Source organism: Peromyscus californicus, unplaced genomic scaffold, assembly GCF_007827085.1.
Source record: "Peromyscus californicus insignis strain IS unplaced genomic scaffold, ASM782708v3 Scaffold_14__1_contigs__length_90479793_seg_2, whole genome shotgun sequence".
In the NCBI taxonomy this organism is placed as follows: Eukaryota; Metazoa; Chordata; class Mammalia; order Rodentia; family Cricetidae; genus Peromyscus; species Peromyscus californicus.
The window spans coordinates 71926117-71948467 of record NW_026294436.1 but is presented as its reverse complement, the minus strand read 5'-3'; the positions used below and the strand labels follow the sequence as shown (position 1 = coordinate 71948467).

General features: G+C 37.4%; 1 protein-coding gene across 1 annotated transcript in view; it reads left to right on the top strand.

Annotated features, from left to right (window-relative positions):
• Positions 1-22351, top strand: part of Spata17 (spermatogenesis associated 17) — a 174574-nt gene that overhangs the window by 49639 nt on the left and 102584 nt on the right.

Genomic DNA, 22351 nt, shown 5'->3' with positions numbered 1-22351 from the left:
CAACATCAGTGTCTCCACTCTTCTCACCTGTGGGTGACAGTACCATTTTTCATATTAGCTTTTTTGGAATATTCCTGTTGGAGATGTAAGTGGTCCAATTTTTGTATGTTTTACATTACAAAATCTGCAGGAGAATAGATGGACTTTAAATGTATAATATTAAGTGAGGCCACACAATCTCAGAAAGAAGAAAAACTACAATTCTCCCTTACAGAGGGAGCCTAGACAATGATATATGTATGTGTGTAAGCAAATGTACGTGTGGGTACAGTATAACATGCAGAAAAGAAAACAGGGCAGGCTATATATCAAGGGATGAGAAAGGACCGCACACAGGTAATGGATTTGAGTTCTTCTATTAATATGAGTTTCCTTTCAGTTCTTTGTAAATTTGGGATTCTTGCTTTTAAGATTTTTTTTTTTAAATTAAAGTAACTATGGCCTAGGGAGATAACTCAGTCAGTAAACATGCTATATAAGCTTCAAGACCAGAGTTCAGACCCCCAGAGCCCAATAAAAGCTGGGCACCATGATGAGTCTCTGTAACCCCTGCCCTGGGGAAGGAGATGGAGGCAAGCAGATCTCTGGACTTCCTGGCCGTCTGGTCTAGCCAACAGTGAGTCCCAGGTTCACTGAGAGGTGGTGGGTCAGAAAATTGGTGGAGAGCAAGCAATCAAGGAAGAAACTGGATGTTCACTGACCTCCATAGGCATGTGTACACACAGACACATCTGAAGACATGTGTGCGTGCAACATACATGGACATGCACATTTAAAGTAGTTTGGCCACTGCTTCTTTCTAATTATAGTACTACCTGATAAGTATTTCTGGATTGCTGGTAGTTGGTTTCTCTACCGACGCAATGAGCCAGATCAAGCCGAATCGGAAAGACCAGGTTTAACGAGCAAAGTGCCCCTGAGTGACTCTCAAGGTACCCCCAGAAGTCAGGCGGGCTTTCTGAGAGGGCACAGAGTTTAGAGAGGAAGATGGGGCTGAAGCAGAGCTTCCAACTGAACACTACCCATATTCTACATGCTTTATATAGTGTGATGCCATTTTTAATTTCTTCTTTGGAATTAATTTTTCAATGTCTAATATTTCTCTTAAATTTACTAAATATTACAGTCAAATGTATTTGCCATGAGTATTGCTTTAGGTAGTTTATTGTCTTTCAGTTTACACAGATTATTTTCTTTTATATGCTCTTGAAAGGCAAGTAAATGGATTTTGGTTTTCCATCTGTGCTAGGTTGTATTTTAATTGCACAGCAAAACAATTACGTTTGATATCTTAACTGTTGTATTTGCTCATCTTATTTAATGTTTCTGATTTTTCTATTTCCTTAATATATAAACTATTTTTGCTTATCTGAAGTTTTCTTTAGATTTTATAAATTTTTCATGTAAGACTCCTTTCTACTCTTTGGGTTGCCATTTTTTAAAGCATTTATTTTATTTTGTATTTTTCTCTCTCTCCCCCTCTCCTCCTTCCTTCCTTCCCTCCCTCCATCTGTGTGTGTGTGTGTGTGTGTGTGTGTGTGTGTGTGTGTGTGTGTGTGTATACACACAGAGTCTAGGTACCTGCAGAAGCCAGAAGTGTCAGACAGTTGTGAGCTGCTAATATGGGTGCTGGGAATTGAACTCAGTTCTTCAAGAGTCCCAAGCACTCTTAACCTCGGGCCATCTTTCCATCTCCAGTTTGTCATGTTTTAAACACAGAATCGGGACTCTCCTTACTTAGGGCATTTAGGCTTTCCTGAGAAGCTGCTGATGCCATCCCCCCTTTGGTTTTGTGTTGTGAAATCAACAAGAGGAAAGGGATCCTCATAGCTGCTGCAGGACCTCTGTAACCTTGGAGACTAACATAGTCTGGAGGTAATATGAGCTGGCTAAGTTCCTAACACAGGTGGGTAAGGAAACTGCAGTGTATTTTCAAGTTTGTCAGCTAGAGGCACTTTTGAGAATATCGTTTTTGTTTTGTTTTTAATCTTAATCATTACCAATTCCATTCAATAAACATTTGTTGACGACTTTACAGGGCTAGTAGTAGCTGAGATGTTGGCATAGAATGATTTAAATGAGAAACCCTTGTTAGTCTTAATGTACACATACCTTATAGGAAGATATCACAAAAATATGTAAAAACAAAAGCAGAAAGCATTTGTATTTTCTGTGCCCAAGAAATATACTAAATTCTTAGAATTATTGCAGATTTTTATAGCACAATGTGCTCAAAATCTGACTTTCTGAGATGACTCTGTCTTCTTGTGGTCCTCCTCAGTGCCTCCTTGTTCTGAAGGAGCCTTCCTAACTGCCTCAGTCTGATGGTGTCCCTTGACTAATTGATTCCTCTCTGCACCATGTGCCTTTCTCTGCTACCTTTCACCTTGTTCACTGCTTGTTCTTCCTCCTTCCTCCAAGAGAGGAGTGACTTCATTTCCTAGGAAACTGGAGAGAGGAAACCATTGTGACATTTGGATTTATTTATTTATACTTTTGGTTAAGTACTGGTGATAGAGAAATCCTCAATCTCTCCTTACCACACCTAGTTCAGTGTTAAAATTTATGTATACTAAGAAAGAATGAAACAAAGACCAGGGCAAATACTCATGTAGCTGTAGTTGTGAGGCAGGTTACCCTAATTGGAAGTTAACTCTCTTCCTGGGATGTGAATTGCTCAGGAGCCCAGACGTCTCATTCTCAGATGAAATTCCTGAGGAAATTCTAATCCTTAGGGTCTCTATTACAGTAATGGATTGGTAGGGTAAAATGATGATGACAGATTCATGTCTACACTATTAACATAATACAGACAATGATTAACGTATTTCCCCATAGCTCTTTGTTCTGTAACACCACACTGGTTACTGCTTCTCACGGTTTCTCTTTCTTGCTCCCCTCACCACCACACACCCTTTCTTATTATCCTTGCTTTGTTCTTTGTCCCACAATTCTTCTATTTCTAGGTTCCTCTTTCATCCCCAACATTCCAGCTTAGCTAATGCTCAAGTTCCACTTGGGCTCTTCACATAAATATTTTATTCTTGCAGTAGCATCTCCATGCATTATTGTCCTGATTTTCCTTAGCTAAAAGGCCCTTAACATGTTTTCCTAAATCAAAGGATATTAAACTCAAGTGATATTACATCATTGAGATTAATCCTCAACTTATTTTTGTGCTTTGAGTATCATTCCATACTTAAGGAATGTCCTTCTAATATGTAATGGCTGTTTGGTATTATGTTATAATTCATAACTTTTCAGTAGACCCTCTGTGATAGATATAATTTTTCTACTATTGTAAAGATAGAGCTACAGAAAGCATTCTTGTTTGTGTCTTGGTTTTTCTTAGTTCTTTTTTCTTGGGTAGAAACAGTAGGGTGTCTGGTTATCAGGTTCTTCAAAAACTTTTATAAGAAATTTGACTGATCAAAATGTTAATAATATATCAGATTACATATATATACATACATATAATCTGTACTATATAGAGTTTGTGATTAAATGAACCTCTTATTTAGCCTTCATTTAATTTTTTAATATTTGAGTAAACTGGTAAAACATCATCTGCTAAAAAGGAACATTTTTCTTGCTTCTTTGTAAATGAGAACTTCTTTTACATCATTATAACATTTTGTTTATTGAGAGACAGACAGAGATGCGGGAGAGGGGTGAGTATGGGGAAATGCACACATGCCATGTGGGGCAGTCAGAGGACATCCTTGTGGAGTCAGTTTTATCTCTGCAATCTTAATGGTTCTGGGTGTTGAACTTGGGTCATTCAGCTTGTGTGGCAGTTGCCTTTACATGCTGAACAGTCTTGCCAGCCCATAAAGATAACTTCTTGAATTTCCATTTTTAGCTATAATTGGTGTATAGAGATGTTATCTGTGGAGCTGGTGAGATTGCTCAGTGGGTAAAAGTGCTTGCTGTTCATCGGGCAGCCTGAGTTCCATCTCCAGAAGCTACATAAAGGGAGGAGAGAAGGAACTCCACATACTTATCCTATTGCATATGTGCCATAGCACACATACGTGTGCACACGTGCACACGTGCACACACACACACACACACACACACACACGCGCGCGCGCACGCACGCATAATAAATAAAATTTATATAAAAAGGTTTGGGTTTGCTTTAATATTGTATCAGATGCCCTGCTAAAATCTTAATGAATTTGCTAGTCTATTGATTTGGGCACTTCATATATAAATTGTATGCTATTTAAAAATATTCAAGTAGTTTTTCTTCTTCCAACCTTATTCTTTCTGTGTCTCATGGCATTAGGTAGAGCCTTCACTGAATGCTGTCTAGGGAGAGTGGGCATATCACAGTGGTCTTCATTTGAAAGGGAAAACATGGTATTTTATGAAAACAAACAGTAATTTCTGAAATTTGTTAGTTTTTAGATGCAAAAACTTCATGAATTTAATAAACATTTCAGATGGCCTGCATGTACTTTGGATATTTTTCAACTACCTTTTCTGCAATTATTATGATTATTAGTTTTCCTTTTATTTAAAATAGCTAATTTTAAGTCACATTTACAATCTAAGCAAACTGAATATGTTGCCTCTATACTAATTGAGGCATGAGGAAATCTGTCCCCACATTGGTGAGCGCTGCAGACTGTTAGCTCTGCAGATGTTTGCTCTGCAGTTGTTTAGTTCTTTGGTCAGTCCTTAAAATATTAAAGGTTGTGTTTAATTTTGATGAATAATCAAGTCATCTGCATTTATTTTCTGTAATGATGCTCTGTGTTCTATATGATTTTGTATTAGCCATACAACATTCTTTTTAAAACAATTTGTCTCATATTATTTTATAACCTTTTATTCTATAGTTTTCTGTATTGCTGTATTTTAAATATATCTCTTATACAAAGCATATATATAGGATTTTTTGTTTATTTGTTTGAGACAAGGTCCCTCTACATATACCCAGCTGTTCTGGATCTTACTATGTAGACCATGCTGTCCTCAGACTCACTGAGATTCACCTACTTCTGCCTCCTGAGATCCTTGTGTTAATTAATTAATAACAGGTTAATTAATAACGTGTGTTGTCACACCCAACACTAATTAGGATCTTTTTATTTATAGTTTAAGTTTGCATCTTTGCAGATGTCTTTATTTCATTATCTATTGGATTCTGAGACTAGGTCTTGCTATGCAGCTGAGGTTGGCCTCTAACTCATAGTGGCTTCCAGCTCAGTCTTCCCAGTGCTCAGATCAGAAGCCTGCCCCACCACACCCCTAGTAAGGACTTTTATAATAAACTCAGTTGTCTGAGCTCCATCAGCAACAAGATTGTATTCATTTATATTATATTACCAAAACTGAAAATTGGTAGCTATCACTTGCTAATGCAATCCTTCACAGTAAGATTTTTACGATGTGCTGTTAAGTCGTGGTGAGCTAAACATGACTTTATGCCAATCCTCAATGCATGTTTCGGCAACTTCCTCCTTGCTACCTTTCTTAGTGATTTTTGTTTGTTGTTCTTTTATATTCCTTTCTTTCTGTGATTTCTCCTCCTTTCTTGTCTTTCATATTGATTTCATTTTTATTCCATGTCTTTCCACTCTGTAGACTTAGGAAATAAGCCTTCTACTTTCATTCCTTACGTGATTAACTTTGAAATTTCATCCTTAACAAACTCTAAAGTTAGTCAATACTCCTCTTTCAAATAACGCAAACATTATTGGAAGGGACTGGAGAATGTTTTAATTTTCATGCCCTTATAGTTCAATATTTCAGTCCTGTCTCTTATAATGCTATAAATTAGGCATTGTTTTTCCTACTTTATATGAAAATGCTAGTTCTTTGATCCTTTCTTACACCCTATCTCATTACTGGGATTATTCCTTTCTCCCCGAAACATTATCTTTATACATCATTAGACAAGATAAAATATGATATCATTAAATTTTCAAATGAAATTATAATTTCATTTGAACTCTGGAGGCTACTTTTAGCATACTTGTTTCTAATTCAACACTTATTTTTCTGAGCACTTTGAATATATGATTTCCCTGTTTTCTGTTTCATTTCACTTATTCTTCATTGGTACCTAATTGCCCTTCTCACTGTCTCTGCATATGTATGTGCATGGGCTATCTGTCTTAGAATGGAAATTGTCTACTGACTTTTCTTTATCTGAAACTGTACTTTCAATATTTATACAGGCATAAACGTCACACATTTTTCAATATATTTATTTTCACTTCCAGCTCTTCCTTTTCTCCATTCAGAATCTACCCTCCCTCAAAGCCCTCCAATGCAACCAAGTTGATAGCATTTTTATTTGTTATGTGTGTGTGTGTGTGTGTGTGTGTGTGTGTGTGTGTGTGTGTGTGTGTGCGCGCACGTGCACAGGTACACACATGTGAACACATGTATGTATATATATGTACATCTGCTCAGTCTGTTTTTTTTGTTGGTGGTATGTATATGGTTTCAACATGCACCATTCTATACTGGACAACCATTAAGGGGGTCATCTTTAGGAGAGGCTAATTCTCCTTCTCCTAACAGTCATTATTTCCTATGATTATTTGTTTAGAATAACAATCTACCCTTGCCCATATTAGCATGTCCATTGATTCTACCATTGTTCGAATCTTTTTTTATGTAGCCATTTCTAGGAAGTAATATTTCACAGCAGACTTTCTGGTATTCTCAGTCTTACAATCTTTCCACCTGCTTTTCTGAAATGTTTCCTGAGCCAGAGAGGCAGGAACTGTGATGCAGATGTATCCAATAGGGCTGGGCTTCCCATGATCCATTGAGCTCATCATTGTGTCCAATTTTTATTTTCTATGATGGTCTCCATTTGCTGTGAAGAGGGGCTTTCTTTGATGAGGGATGGAAGACACACTTAACTGTGGGTATAAGATCAAGATTTAGAATGTAGGTGAAATTATACTGGTCCCCTAAACTGGTGGTCATTAATTCTCTCCTAAAATCCATGACCTTACTAGCTCCAGGAAGCTGGCCAGGTTTCCAGGACCAGGCATGATTTCCCTCCTGTTTCATGAGCCTTAAGTCCAATTAGATAGAAGTTGGTAACAACAGACATGTGGGGGCCGCTTGTTTCACCTGTGCAGAAATTTTGCTAAGCTGTTCATTATTGTGGTTCAGGGGTGTCGCAGCTAGATAGGACTAATAATTTCTGTCTTCCTTTAGCAGCTTGCACAGTATTTTCTGGTACCATTTTCTAGACCTTAGGAAGGAGGCTTTCAGGTTAGAGCCAGCGCAAATATTCCAAGTCCTGTGTTCTAAGTATGTGGTGTCTAGCATTAGAAGGTGTCTTCAACCTAGAAGAGACAACCAAGGGCAACAGCAATAGCCTGATCAACTACTCAAAAAGAGGTTTCTCATGCTTGATACTTTGGTTTTTATTAATCTTTGGTTCTTATGGGGAGCATTATTATTGTCGGTCCAAGTGGCATAACTTTATCACTTATATGTATTGTGTGTAATTTTGAAATATAAACTAATGTGATTCTGTGAGGCATTGTTAAATGTTATTTTCGTCCTGCCTTCTCTTTCTCCTTTCCTTTTTGACTTCCCCTCCCTGTGTTTTCTGTTTCCTTCTTCACACCATGTGTACCCTGCTATTCCCCTCTTAAGCGCCCTCCTCCACATGGTCCCTTCACGCTCCCTCAGTTCTAAGGTTATTCCGTGTTATATACTCACATTTGAAAATTTGGAGAATAGAACCAAATTTTCTGTGAGAACACATGAGAAAACGGAGGCAGTTGTCTTTCTGGGTTTGAGTTACCTCATTTAATCTGTCCTAGGTCCGTTTATCTGCAAATTTCATGATTTCTTTCTTTTTATTTCTGCTGAATAGTATCCCATTGTGTATATGTGTCACATTGTCATTATCCATTCAGATTGTTTCCATTTCCTGGCTATTGCAAATAGGGCAATAGTGGACATTGCTAAGCAAATCTCTGTGTAGGAGGATGTTCAGTCCTTTGGGTATAGGTCAAGGAGTAGTGTGGTAGTACATATGATAGTATAGTCTATATACAAGATTGACTGTGGGGTTTTTGAGAGTTCTCTGCACTGATTTCCACAGTGGCTGCAACAGTCTGCAATCCACCACCAGTAAGTGCGGGCTCCCCTTTCCCCATAACTTTGCCAGCATTGTTATCTATTGTTTTCTTAGCAGTTCTGACTGGGGTGAGATGAAATCTCAAAGTTGTTTTGATTTACATTTCCCTAATTGCTAACACTGATGAACACTTTTTGAGATATTTCTTAGTCCTTTTTAATTCTCTATTGAAAATTCTCTGTTTAATTTTGTCAATTTGTTTCTTTGACTGTTATTTGAGTTCTTTGTATATTTGGGATATTAGTCCTTTGTCAGATGCATAGCCAACAAAGATTTTGTTCCATTCTGTGGGTTTCTTCTTTACATGGTTGTTTTCTGACGTCTCCAGAAGCTTGATTGCTTGTCTTAAGTCCTGGAAAAGAGTCATGTTCACGAAATCGTTCCCATTGCCCATGTTTTCTTCTAATAGCTTTAGTGCTTCAGCTTGCAAATTGAGGGTTTTGATCCATTTGGATCTAATTTTGAACAGGGTGACAAATATGGGTCTAGTTTATTCTTCTCCCTGTGGACATCCATTTTCCCCAGCACCATTTATTAAAGATGCTGTCTTTTCTGCAGTGTATTTTTTGTTTTTGCTTCTGTGTCAAATGTCAGGTAGCTGTAGGTACAAGTACTCGTGTTTGGGTCTCCATTTTATTTCATTGGTCTACATGTCTGTTTTTGTGCCATATTGTTTCTATTACTATAGTTCTATACTATATCTTGAAATCTGGAATGGCAATAACTCTAAAATTAGTATTTTGTTAATTTGTTTGTTTGTTTATCTCAGTATTGCTTTAGCTATACAGAGTCTTTTCTGGTTCCATATGAATTGTAGGGTTTTTTCTATTTCTGTGATGAATATTTTAGATATTTTTGATTGGGATTGTATTTAATATTTAAATTGCTTTTGGTATAATGGTCATTTTCACAGCATAAATTCTACAAATCCATGAACTTAGGGTGTCTTTCCATTGTCTTGTGTCTTTCGCAATCTCTTTCTTTAGAGATTTCAAGTTCTCATTATGGTAGTCCTTCATCTCCTTAGGCTTATTTCACAATATTTTGCTTACAGTTATAAATGGGAGTGTTTCCATGATCTGTTTCTCAGTGTGTTTATTGTTGGTTTATAGGTAGGCTACTGATCTGTAGCTAAAGTTTTCCTGCCTGGCCCACAGTCAGGATAAATCTCTGCCACCCACCAGTCCCACAACCACTCAGACCCGACCAAGTAAACACAGAGACTTATATTGCTTACAAACTGTATGGCCGTGGCAGGCTTCTTGCTAACTTTTCTTACAGCTTAAATTAATCCATTTCCATTAATCTATATATTGCCACATGGCTCGTGGCTTACCGGCATCTTCACATGCTGTTTCTCATCATGGCGGCTGGCAGTGTCTCTCTCACTCAGCCTTCCACTTCCCAGTTTTTTCTCCTCCTTGTCCCGCCTATACTTCCTTCCTGGCCACTGACCAATCAGTGATTTATTTATTGACCAATCAGCAACACACTTGACATACAGACCATCCCACAGCACTTCCCCCCCCTTTTTTTTTTCAAAAAGGAAGGTTTTAACCTTAACAAAGTAAAATTACATATAATTTGGGAATTTGGGCGTAGCTTCTCTTACTACTTCCTGCTGGAGGGGGGCGCTGTATCTTATGGGGACACAAAGAAAATTTTAGGATCATGGAATAGTCCGTGAGGCTGTATCGTCTGAGCCAGTTGCCTTGAAACCATTCTGGATGTTGGATCATCTGGGCCATGGTGTCATTGGAGACCTTTCAGGGGGTCTTGGCTGGTCAAACCTGATGTATCTTAATCTGGAACAAATCCATAGCCTCTGGCTTTCTGTGGGAAGAAAAGCAGAATCTCCTTTCCAAAGCAACATATCCTTATATCCAAATTTTGAAGTCAAGGTACCTTTAAAATATACATTTTGGCATAACTCAACAGCTTTTACAATCAAATGTTTTTCTTCAGTTAAAAATCCCAAAGACAACACAATCCAGATTCTCTGTGTAATAGTCATCTCTACGTGGCTTATTTTTTATACTACCTTTACTGTCTCTTTAAAGACTTTATTTTAAAAAACTATTTATTTCTTTATATAACTGTACATATTCCTTTTTCTCTGTTTTTCAAGCCTACGTATATTTTTACACACATTGTAAACTATTACATCTGAATCTGTCTTATTGTGAATCTGTTGCTTTAAACTGTAGCAGCTGTGGCTGCTGGCTCCGCCCACTTCAGCTTCCCAACATGGCTGTAGTACTGGCGGGTGAGAGAGACAATTAGGAAGCTGTTTTTAGCTCCATTTTAGAATCTTTTTTCTCAGTTTTTAGGTGGAAACTCTTGCCCCACGTTGGGCGCCATTTGTAGCTAAAGTTTTCCTGCCTGGCCCACAGTCAGGATAAATCTCTACCACCCACCAGTCCCACAACCACTCAGACCCGACCAAGTAAACACAGAGACTTATATTGCTTACAAACTGTATGGCCGTGGCAGGCTTCTTGCTAACTTTTCTTACAGCTTAAATTAATCCATTTCCATTAATCTATATCTTGCCACATGGCTCGTGGCTTACCGGCATCTTCACATGCTGTTTCTCATCATGGCGGCTGGCAGTGTCTCTCTCACTCAGCCTTCCACTTCCCAGTTTTTTCTCCTCCTTGTCCCGCCTATACTTCCTTCCTGGCCACTGACCAATCAGTGATTTATTTATTGACCAATCAGCAACACACTTGACATACAGACCATCCCACAGCACTGATCTTTGTAAGTTAATTTTTTTTATCCTGCTACTTTGATGAAATTGTTGTTTCTAGAAGTTTTCTGGTGGAAATACTTTGGGATTTCCTATGTAGAATAACATGTCATCTGCAAATGGGACAATTTGACTTCTTTTTCTATTTGTTTTCTTTTAATTTCCCTGTCTTGCAGTATTGCTTCAGCTAGTGTTAGCAGCACTGTACTGAAAAGGAGTAGGGACAGTGGATAGTCGTGTCTCTGGCCTGATTTCAATGGGATTACTTTGGAAGTCTCTCCATTTATGGTAATTCTGACTATGGGTTTGTCATATACAGCCTTTCTTATGCTGGGGTATGTGACTTCCAGTCCAACTCTCTCTAGGACTTTTATTACATAAGGATGCTGGATTTTGTCAAATGTATTTTATGAATCTATTGAGATAATCTTTTAATTTTTTTATCTTGAAGTCCATTTATATTATTTATGATATTTTTATTGTATTTACCGACTACTGAACCATCCCTGCATTTTGGGAGAAAGTCAACTTGATTGTGGTGAGCGATCTTATTGATATATGCCTATGTTCAGTTTGCTAGTGTTTTATTGAGGATTTTTGCATCTATGTTGATGGAGTATAGGTTTTTAAATTTCCTTGTAAACAACAGATAGATGGATTTTGTTTTTTAATCTATTCAGATAGCCTATGTCTTTTGACGGGATAGTTGAGGACACCAACATTTAAAGTTATTATTGAAATGTATGTGTAGATTCCAGTCATGTGTGTGTGTGTGTGTGTGTGTGTGTGTGTGTGAGAGAGAGAGAGAGAGAGAGAGAGAGAGAGAGAGAGTGTGTGTGTGCTTCCTGGTTTGTGTTCTTAGTTGTGTTTTGTATTTCATTCAATTATAGCTTTGTTTGCTTTCTTTCTAGAGTCTCGTATCTGTGCTGCTTTTCTTCAGCTTGAAGGATTTCTTCCAGTGTTCCGTTCAGTGTTTTTTGGTTTGTTGGATATGAATTTTTTTGGATGTTTGTGTTATCATCAAATGTTTCTCATTCTCCTTCAAGTCTGGCAGATAGTTTTCTTGGGTACAATGGTCAAGGTTGGCAGGTGTGATCTGTTAGAACCTGGAGCACATTGCTGCAGGTTTTCTGGCTTTCAGAGCGTCCACTAAAGCATCTGCTGTTGTGCTGAGGGTTTTCCTTAACGTGTGGCTTGTGCCTTCAGCATGCTTTCTTTGTTCTATATGGTTAGTGTTTTAACTCTGCTATGCTGGGTGGAGTGTATTCTCCGGCCTGGTCTAGTTGGGGCTTCTGTGTGCTGACTGTATGTATATAGTTATAACTTTCTAGTTTGGGGGTTGGTTTCCTCTCCTGAGATTCTTCTCCCTCACCTGTGCCTGTAATTAGAAGATTGGATCTTTTAGTAGTGTCACACATGTCCTGCATGTTCATTTTCTGTGTTTTAATTTTTTTCATGTTCTTTGCTCGTTTACCTTAGAGCCTCTGCTTTAGAATTGTTTCAGTGCTGGTTCTCTCAAGAGGCTTAGTCAGGCTGACAGCTGGAGCTGCTGTCTATGTGAAAACTACAGTTAAAGGCAAGCTCCATTTACACCCTATTTACAGGAGATCCAGAAGTCCTTTGGTGTTAGCCAGTGATGCCCCTTAGTTTCTTGTTGCATAGGCCTCTGCAAAGCAGTTTATAATGTGGAAATTTTCTGCCTCTCAGCAAGAAAACAAGAGATCAAGACATCATCGAATATGGAAGCCACATCTATAACCTCATACCCAAAGCAACACATCATCACTTCCATTGTATCCATTTAAACAGAAAACATGGTCCATCCCATAATCAAAGGAAGGGAATGACACAAAGGACTGAATTCCAGAATGTCATAACTGGAGGCAATCTTGGACTAAACCCACACTCAACAATTTACATATGGCATTCAATTGAGCTATTGGTTTTAACCAGTTTGCCTACTGTGAAAGTTACTTTTTATACTTACTTAAGACAATATTTTAATGGCATTGTTATTATTAGATTTCAAATTTTAATATTATCTGAAAGCAATTATGATTTATGCTAATTACTTATGCCAGTAATTATTAAAATTTATGTCTGGCTTTGTGAAGAGTATATGAAAGATCCAATATAGTCCTTTGTCTTGAGGCAATATTATATCATTCAGAAAAAAAAGTTAGTAAATTATTTTATATCAGAATATGCCTTGATTTTGAATTGTGTAGGAAACCAAATATCATTGGGTTTAACATTATTCTTTTTGTAAAAGAATAGTTGATATATTCTACAGTTAATAATGAAAATATGTAATAAATATGTAAGGACACATTTTCTTAACCAAGAGTGGAAACATTACAAAGATAAATGGCACTGATTAATTTAAGGCTGAGCTTGTACTTGGTAGACATGCTCCTTTGTAACCTCTAGCCTGAGATGTAAAAACTGCCCCAGGTTATGAATAATAAAATTATATGATGAAATTTAAAATTGGTATTAATAAAACATTATTAGCTTGGAGTACAGAAAACTGGCTGTTTTTAGGTCTTTGACAGAAATTTGAGGTTAAAATAACGTATTCTTCTAAGTTGAATGCAAGAATGGAATTACTGGCTGCTAATATCTTATAGTAGTATCTTTATTTTGAATGATAATTGGTCAGTCATCAAAACTAATTAGTTTCTCAGCATATTAATTTTGTATGGTGTGATTTGGAGCAAAAGAATTTTTATAGATGATATTAGACTTTATATTTTCATATATCAGGAAAGTTTTTAAAGACATGTTTTGTTTTTTATTATACTAGCTTTATTAATATAAAATTCTCATACACCCATTTTAAGATTACTGTTTTGTAATCTGTTCACATAGTCACAGTTCTGCAACATCATTACAGTCAATTTAAAACATTTTCATCACCTTGCATAAAACTATACTCTATAACAGTCACATTCCATTCCTTACCCTTCAGCTCTACACAACCATGAGTTTGCTTTCTGTCTCTGTAGAATTGCCAATGTAGACATTTTATATAAATTGAACATTGTAAAAAAGAGGCTTTGTAATATCCTTTAGTGTGCTGTGTTCAAATTCATCCATGTCCTTTACATGGATAAGCTGTAACATTTTACTCATTAATCTGATGATGGACTTTTCAATTGTTCCTACCTTTTCAGTTATTAATGAATAATAGTGTGATGATTTTATGTATAAGTTTTTATGTAAACGTGTGGTTTTGTTTCTGTTAGATACATCATCAAAGCTTGAAGCTGATAGTGAAGAACATAAAACTAAACACTATCTCCCTAAATATCAGTACAAATTTCTTTTTTAAATCCACATGTATGAGTGTTTTGCCTACATTTATGTCTGTGCACCATGTAGTACATGCAATGTCCATGGAGGCCAGAAGATGTTAGATCCTATGGAGCTGAAATTACAGATGATTGTGAGCCGCCATATAGGTGCCAAGAACTGAACCTGGCTCCTTTGCAAGAGCAGCTAGTGCTCTTAACCCCTGAATCATCTCTCCAGCTCCACCAGTAGGAATTTTAGGGGCTTGGTGATCATGAAGAGTGGCCAGCTTGGAAAACAGAAACCTAAAGGGAAGCTTGATGTCTCTTCATATATTTTAAAAGCCATTAGTTACCAAAAAAAAAGACCAAGGAAAAACTTGAGGTCAAAATAAAAAGTACATTTCCAGTAAGTAAAACTATACAATACTAGGCTGTCTCATGGGGCATAGTGTACCCCTACTTAAACAGAAGTCCTCATGTAAACTCATCAAAACTCAGGTAGAGGCAGCTTCTGTTTTCAGTGAGAAATGAGATTTCAAGTCTGAGATGCTTTGCTTAATATGGTAATGAATGATTTTAGAAGACACAGAAAAATCTGTTGTACTGGCTGGTTTTGTGTGTCAACTTGACACAAGCAAGAGTCATCAGAGAGGAAGGAGCCTCAGCTGAGGAAATGCCTCCATGAGTTTAAGCTTAAAGGCATTTTCTCAATTAGTGATCAATGAGGGAGGGTCCAGTCTATGATGGGTGATACCATCCTGGGCTAGTAGTCCTGCAAAGAAAGCAGGCTGAGCAAACCAGTAAGCAGCACCCCTCCATGGCCTCTGCATCAGCTCCTGCCTCCAGGTTCCTGCCCTGTTTTTTTTTCATATTCTGACTTCCTTCAGTGATTAACATCAACATGGAAGTGTAAGCCTAATAAACCCTTTCTCCCCAACTTGCTTTTTGGTCACAGTGTTTTATCACAGCAATAGATACCCTAAATAAGACATCTTTATGTTTATTTACTATAAAATTCAAAGCACTTTGAATTATATAAAGATACAAGAAAAAAAATACTCTGTAATACATAAGGTAAGAATTTATAGTGTGTATTATATACTCATACCATGGTGAACATGAAATATTTATAAATCAATAGTTTACCTCCCCCCCCCACACACACACATAGTAACGTGCTTAAAACGTTTAATTAAATTTAAAATTGTTCTGGACTAGAAGCTAAACATTTTTGAAAAATCCTTATAATATTTAAAGTTACCATTAAAATATCTTATTTCTTGCTGATGCATGAAGGTTGTTTGTATTGTCATAGATATGGAAGGTTATTTCTGAGGTGACAATCTTTCCACAAATCACTGCATATGTCTTTCAGACTTTTGAGAGTGACTAGTGACTTTATTATTTGCATGAACATTATTCCAATGTTAATATTATATTAAAGACTTCCTAGATTCATTGGCATGCTTTCCAAAATGCTAATAGGCACTGTGTATTAAAATGCACAATCAGCTCTTTCATGATGAGGGGGAGTACTTATGAAACACCACACAGATCCCTAGGCAGCTCTGTTGTGTTGGCATGAACTAAGCTATATGTTTGGTCCCCTGGATTACTCTGAAACCAATACATCAGCAACATGCTTAGCATGGCATGTGAGAATTGATTTAATTAAAGTTTGAAGCCTGTTATTTTCCTGTAAACAACTTCTAGTTGTACACTTGGTTTTAGAAATGCAGTTTCCACTCTCTGTTTGTTTTCTCTTTTACTCTGTCAATGCTCCTTCTTAGTGATGCTTGTCATAATCCAGGAGTAACAGTGAACTAGCAGCTTGTTGTTTCAAAATATTTACATGAATATTTGTGCTAAATGCTATCTTTGTAATCTGCTAATTTGCATTTGTTTCAAAGGATAAGCAAAAAATAAAAACTGCTCTAAACCTGATGTTATGAATGTGGCTAGGAAACTCCATTGGAAAGGTTTGACTATTTCCTGTCCTCACTGTGGCTGACTTTCATCTCTCCTCACTGTGGTTGACTGTCCCCTTTCCTCCTCACTGTAGTTGTCTTGGAGTCTCAATGTACTGAGTTTCATAGTTTAGGAGCGAGATTGCTCTCGTGGAAGAGCATACAAGGATGATGAAGGCAATAGGCTAATGAAAACCCTGAAGAAAATAGAGATGACTTCTGCATCTGGTGACTGATGCTAAGGATTTCCAGTTCTCTGGTATTGATGTCTTTTAATAGGTTGAGCCATCTAGGCAATGCATTTCCAGTTGTGCCCTAATTAAGGACGAAATGAAAACATGAAGGAAATCAGCATGTTGTTTTCAGACAGTAACATATACAGCCCTTGAATGTCAAAATGGAAGCTCCTTAAAAATCTATAGTGGTGTTTATATCCTTCCTCCTTTTGTTAGCACATATGGATGCTTAAGAATCTTTCCTAGTTTCTTGGAAAAGTCAAAATGCAAGCAGCAAGAATCTGGAATATATATATATATATATATATATATATATATATATATATATATATATATATACTGCCCAACACAGTGCAAATAAATATCACTGTAATAAGTAGTGCGAACATTAAAAAAAAATGTTCTAATTCCAAACTTGATAAAATTTTCTGGCTGTTGGTGCTGCACATCTATGAGTTGTTGGGAAACAGCAGTTAAAAAAAGTTCTGTGCTTGGTATGAACCGGAAACATTATGGTTATTTTGCCACCCAAACACTTAGATGAACAAAGTTAGACAATACAGGCAGTTACTAAGCTGATAAAAAAGTAAGAAATCAGGCTTACTTAGCATCTAACTTATGTGTGTGATGTTTTAGATATTTTCCCAACTATCCACACAAATATCCTTTGGGGATGGATATCCTTTATATTTCAAAAAAAATCAAACTTTAAGCAAATGATGAATAAGATTCTCTGAAGTTAGAGGTAAAGCTAGAGATTGAAGCTCAGCCTTCATAACATACACACACACACACACACACACACACACACCCTCTTCATTCTTCACTAGGGGTGATGTTGATCACATTTTAATTGTGGCATATTTCATAATTAATTGTACTCAATTAAGATCTATTCCAACCTCTTCAAAAAATTGACTTCCCTAAGTGATGGACTGTGTTCTAAAATGTAAGCCAAATAAATTCTTTTCTCCCTAAGTTGTTTTGATCAGAGTGTTTTATGACTATAACAGAAATGTGCCTTGTAAAGCAGGCATGTGAGCCTAAGAACAAGGAAAGGCTAGTTAATCTGTGTCACTTAGAATGGTGACCCTCCTAAGGACAGCTTGGCAGCAAGCAGCTAGCTGCACAGTTGATGTTTACTGAACAAAACACAGAAGAAGGTGGGAACTCATATATGTCTACACTCAAATCTGCCATCACCTGGAGGGCATCTGCTTATCTGAAAAAATGTCTGAGTCACTGGAGGAGAGCCATGCAGCTTTTCACTGTCAAAGAGAGACCTCAAGTAAGTCAGCTAAGGCAGCAGGAACTCTGCTATGCTTCTGCCTTCCCTCAGCTACAGTCCTAGAGTAAGCAAAGGAGAAGGAAGTAAACCAACAACGTGAGCTTGCAGTCAAACTGGCAGCTAGCCCAGGGGCACCAAGCAACTTAAACTTTGAGTTTGAAGAAGTCCCGGGTTTCCTGACAAAGAAAATTGAAGAGCCTTTTCCAGGGTAGACACTCTAATAATTTTAGGCCTAGTCTTATTCCTACAAATAAATTTTCAAATGCAGTATTCAACACAGCAAAGGTATGGGGGTCTTAGGCAGACAAGACTGTGAGTGAGAAGCACCAAAAAAATAGAGAGAAATCTTATTATTACAGGACAAATACAGTCAACAAATGTGCTAGACCTGCTGCCATCTTACCACTGAGTGTTAGGTGGTTTCAAAAGAAAAACTAAGTGAGGTGCAGGGCTCAGAAGCCAGGATCCAAGATTATATTCCAGGCCTCCGTGGTGCATCATAAATGTCCTGCCATTGGAGTACCAACAGAACTTACTAGGTGCTAGGTTCCTGTAGGTTTCCTGCATAGGGCTAACAGTCATACCATAGCACCAAAAAAGCAGGGGCGTGCAACATCAAGGCAGGAGGTGTCATCCCTATGGGATGACTTAGAATTATCTTCAAGCCTCCTATTGTCAGGTTCATAGTGTAGCAGCTACCAAAGGCAAAAAACTTGTGGACCTGATCTGATTGTTTTAACAGCCATCTTATCCCTGATAGGAGAAGAACATGAACATCACAGAGAAATAAAATTTATAAAAACAAATGACATAATTTTAATATTCTAAAAGAAAAGCATTGATAATATGCAGTGAGTGCTTATGAGGATATGTACGTGTTTAGTAACATATCTGTTAATATGTCTAGTAAATAGGTTTATATATTTCTAATGCCTCTATTAAAAGGAACACACACACATACTGTCATTTTAGCCATTATTTATAGTAGATACATAACACACAGGTATACTATGAAAATAATAGCTTTTTATTTATTTATATTCTGGATGAATTCTTCCACTTCTGTCAGCATTGGGATGGGAGAGGGGGAAAAACAGTGTCAGTCTACTTTGGCCAAACAGAGTAATAAAAATAGTCATTTAAACTCAGGCAACATTTTTAATTCCCTCTCTTCAAAATTCTCTAAAATGTTTAAGTGACTTAAGTTTGTCTTCTTGTGACCACGGGGGATACAACAAAATGACAGTGACAGGTATCTACTACCTTATTTCATGCAACCACTTAGCTTCATGAAGGCCTGGTGGTTTTCCGTAGTGACTAAGCCCTGCCTCATGTCTTTGTGTCCTTGCCAGTCTCACTGAGGTCATCCATATGTTTCAAATAACCCCTTGAGCCTGTCTGGTTGCCCTGAATACTCTGTTTTTACTCTTTTCTCATGACTCAACTCCCCAACTCGCAGCTAATTCCATGGGAACTTGTTGGCCACTCCCAGATTAATATGAGAGCCAAGAGAGGCTGAAGAGCCCTGGCTAAGCATTCTCCCCCTGACCACACTGTTTGATCCTGTGACTGTGCTGTTGTTATACTTTGTGTCTATGTCAGTCTTCAGTCTTTGACATCCCTCTTGATGTAGCAAACATTTCTCTCTGCACACAAGGCTCAGCCTTGATTTTAAGAGTCAAAGCACAGGCCACAGCACTGGCCTAACTGCTGGCTCTCTTCGGAGAGATTCCCTGGAGATATAGAGCCAGGCTTGTCATTTGACTGTCTTCCAGGCCTCCTCCCATCTCATCGTCTTCATTCCTCAATAGAAAGTGCTACCCTAAGAGATACAGTTGGATACAATGCAAGGAGAAGGACTGGTTGATTGGTAAAGAAAGCCAGCAGAAAGCACTGTTCAGCGTGCCATCATCTGAGTGACATTAGTAAGCCAATTGCTTTTGGAAAAAGAAATAGGTAGCTGGTTGAACTAGAAATGTTTGAGATTAGCCTCCATCAAGATAACTGGACACTGATAAAAATGTACAGAATATATTCAGACAATGTGTCTGTCTTCCAAATGATTCATCATCTATTATGTTCTCTTGCAAACTTGGAAACATTTGTAGGTTTATAGTTCCTTTTTACAAGAAAAGATCATAAAATATCTTTTGCAGTCACACTAGAAACAAACACTTCTGGAGAATGACCTTTAAGAAATGTTTTTGTAATTGTGTATGTGTGTGCAATTTGGATCACTTCCTTTATTTCTTCAGAGAATAAATTTTTGTCCAGTTAATTTTCTTTTTTCTAAATTGTCTAAGGACTCTATTCAGCTCTTCATGAATTTAGGGCTTCAGATGTCATATACAAGCTGGTTGGCAAGTGCAATCTGCCCACCAGTTCTGTTGCTTTGGTTCCTGCATCCCTGTCTCCATGGTGGCTGAGTCTGCAAGGCTCTATGACTTTCTCTCCTGTTCTGGGAGTGCCCCTGACATGCTGGATTATTGCCAATGCCATGATGGCTCCTCAGCCAGCCTCTGAGATTCACACTTTTACTGTACCCTCTCCTGTGCCATCCAATTTTTCTAAAGATGACACCATGTCAAGATGGCTGGGTCCAGAGGACCAAGAGGGCTTCAGTGCAAAGTAGGTAGGCTCAGAGTGTCTTCCTCATGCCTGAGTTCTGTCAGAATCAGTCTTCTTCCACAAAGCTCTTGTTGAGCCTGGGACACTAGTTCACATAATTCTTCAGATTCATATTGAACTGACCTTTGTGGCTTTTGATGTTCCTTCCTGCCACCAGCCATCAACAAGGACGAATCTCTGCAATGCTGTGGAAGCTAAAGAATGGAGCTTTCCATTCCTTTCCTCCAAAGACGTCCCTGTTTATCTGTTTCCTTTGTTTGTTTGTGTACCTCTGATGATTGGCACATCACTTCCTTAGTGACCTGTAACACATACCATGAACACATATAATGGATGTCATGCATGCTCATAAAATGTGTATCCTAGTCCCTCAGTTACCCTCTTTGATATCACTTCTTTGGGGAATTCTTACAAACTTCCCAATTTAACCACCTATTTATCTATCTCATACCCATAAATATTTTAATCTTCCTATTGAATGTTCCTATGGTTCACTGAAAAATTCCTACCCCAAAATGATCCCTCCATAACAATTCTTAGGCTTATTTTTTTACTACCTGACCTTGCTACCAATAACCATCCTAGCACCTACAATGATGTGTAAGACATAGTTGGAACTAAAGAAAAATCATTGTTTACTAAGTCACATTGTAGGTTTGAGGAATCCTACGAAATCTTCTTCCCTACCTGTGTTATAGACTGAGGGAGAAACATGAAGAAAAAACATAAGGCTGAGGAAAGATCACAATATCACACTTGAAATTGATAAAGCTCATAAAATAGGATGTGGTATATGTGTGCAAAATAGATATTTAAATCTGGGCAGTAATAGACAGACATCTTCAGCCAATCATGACAGTCCTGAACAGATTCCTTCTATCCACCAGGATGAGACCTCAGTCTTGCCAAATTAACTCTCTACTCCCATTCATGTATGTAGGAATTTGAGATAAAGTATTCTTCAGTGACATTAAGCTTCTTTTGTAGCAGCTCAATATCTTTCCACATGGAAGAAAAAATTCTTATCCAAAATATAATCTCATGTATTTGGCTATCAAGACTACAGTAGTGTAGGAAAAAAGGGGGGTAAAGACATAATATTAGCAATACTCAGCAGGAGTCTCAGCTTATGCAGACTAGCTTCATATACACAGGGATGTTGCTGTCCTGTACCAACTTAAAAATGTCACTGACTTATTATGAATCTAGTCCATGTAACTTTCTGTGAGATCTCCTGCTGCTAGGTTACTTTTTAACATTATATCAGCATTTTTGCTATTAGCATTAGATCAAATTTCCTACTTCAAGAGACTATCTAATACTACTTTGGGCTTCATAAACTCGCCTTATAAGAAATTAAGAGCTAACACTAGAAGCATAGCAGATACTAAGTTAAAATCTTAGTCATTAAATTATTATGGAAATATAAACCATGTGAATTCTGGTGCTAAAACACTAGAAATTGGTTTATTAGAATTTTTGTCATTCAAGCTTGTTAAAAATTGCTGATAAATATTGAACATATAATCTATATCAAACAAGCTGCTAAGTTGGTTAAACTATCATCTGCCTCTATTTTCACAACAAACCTGTAAAATAAACAGAATTGCTTGGTCTACAGTCCAAATAAAAACATTTTATCAGTGTCAGGCATGCTGGCACACAGTATAGTGTCAGCACTCAGGAGGCAGAGGGAGAAGGATCATGACTAAAAGGCCAGCCTAGACTGTACAGTGAGAACCCTTTCAAAACAATTTATTTTGTTTGATTAAGTCAAGGGATTCCTCTCAGTAGCAATTTCCATTTGGTTCTTAATATAGGGGACATGGGTGTTCATAGAGTTGCTTTATATGGAATGAGTATTTATTTGTCTTGGTAAACTCAACCATAAATGCAGACAATGAACCATTTCCTAATTAGTTGGGAAAAATAGATAAAATTCAGAGTAAAAACTGATTTCTATATTGTGTTATATGTTCATAGTAACACTCATCCACTTACTTTTTAAAATGTGATTTAAAGCCGATCCATAGATAATTTAAAAACAATCCATAAA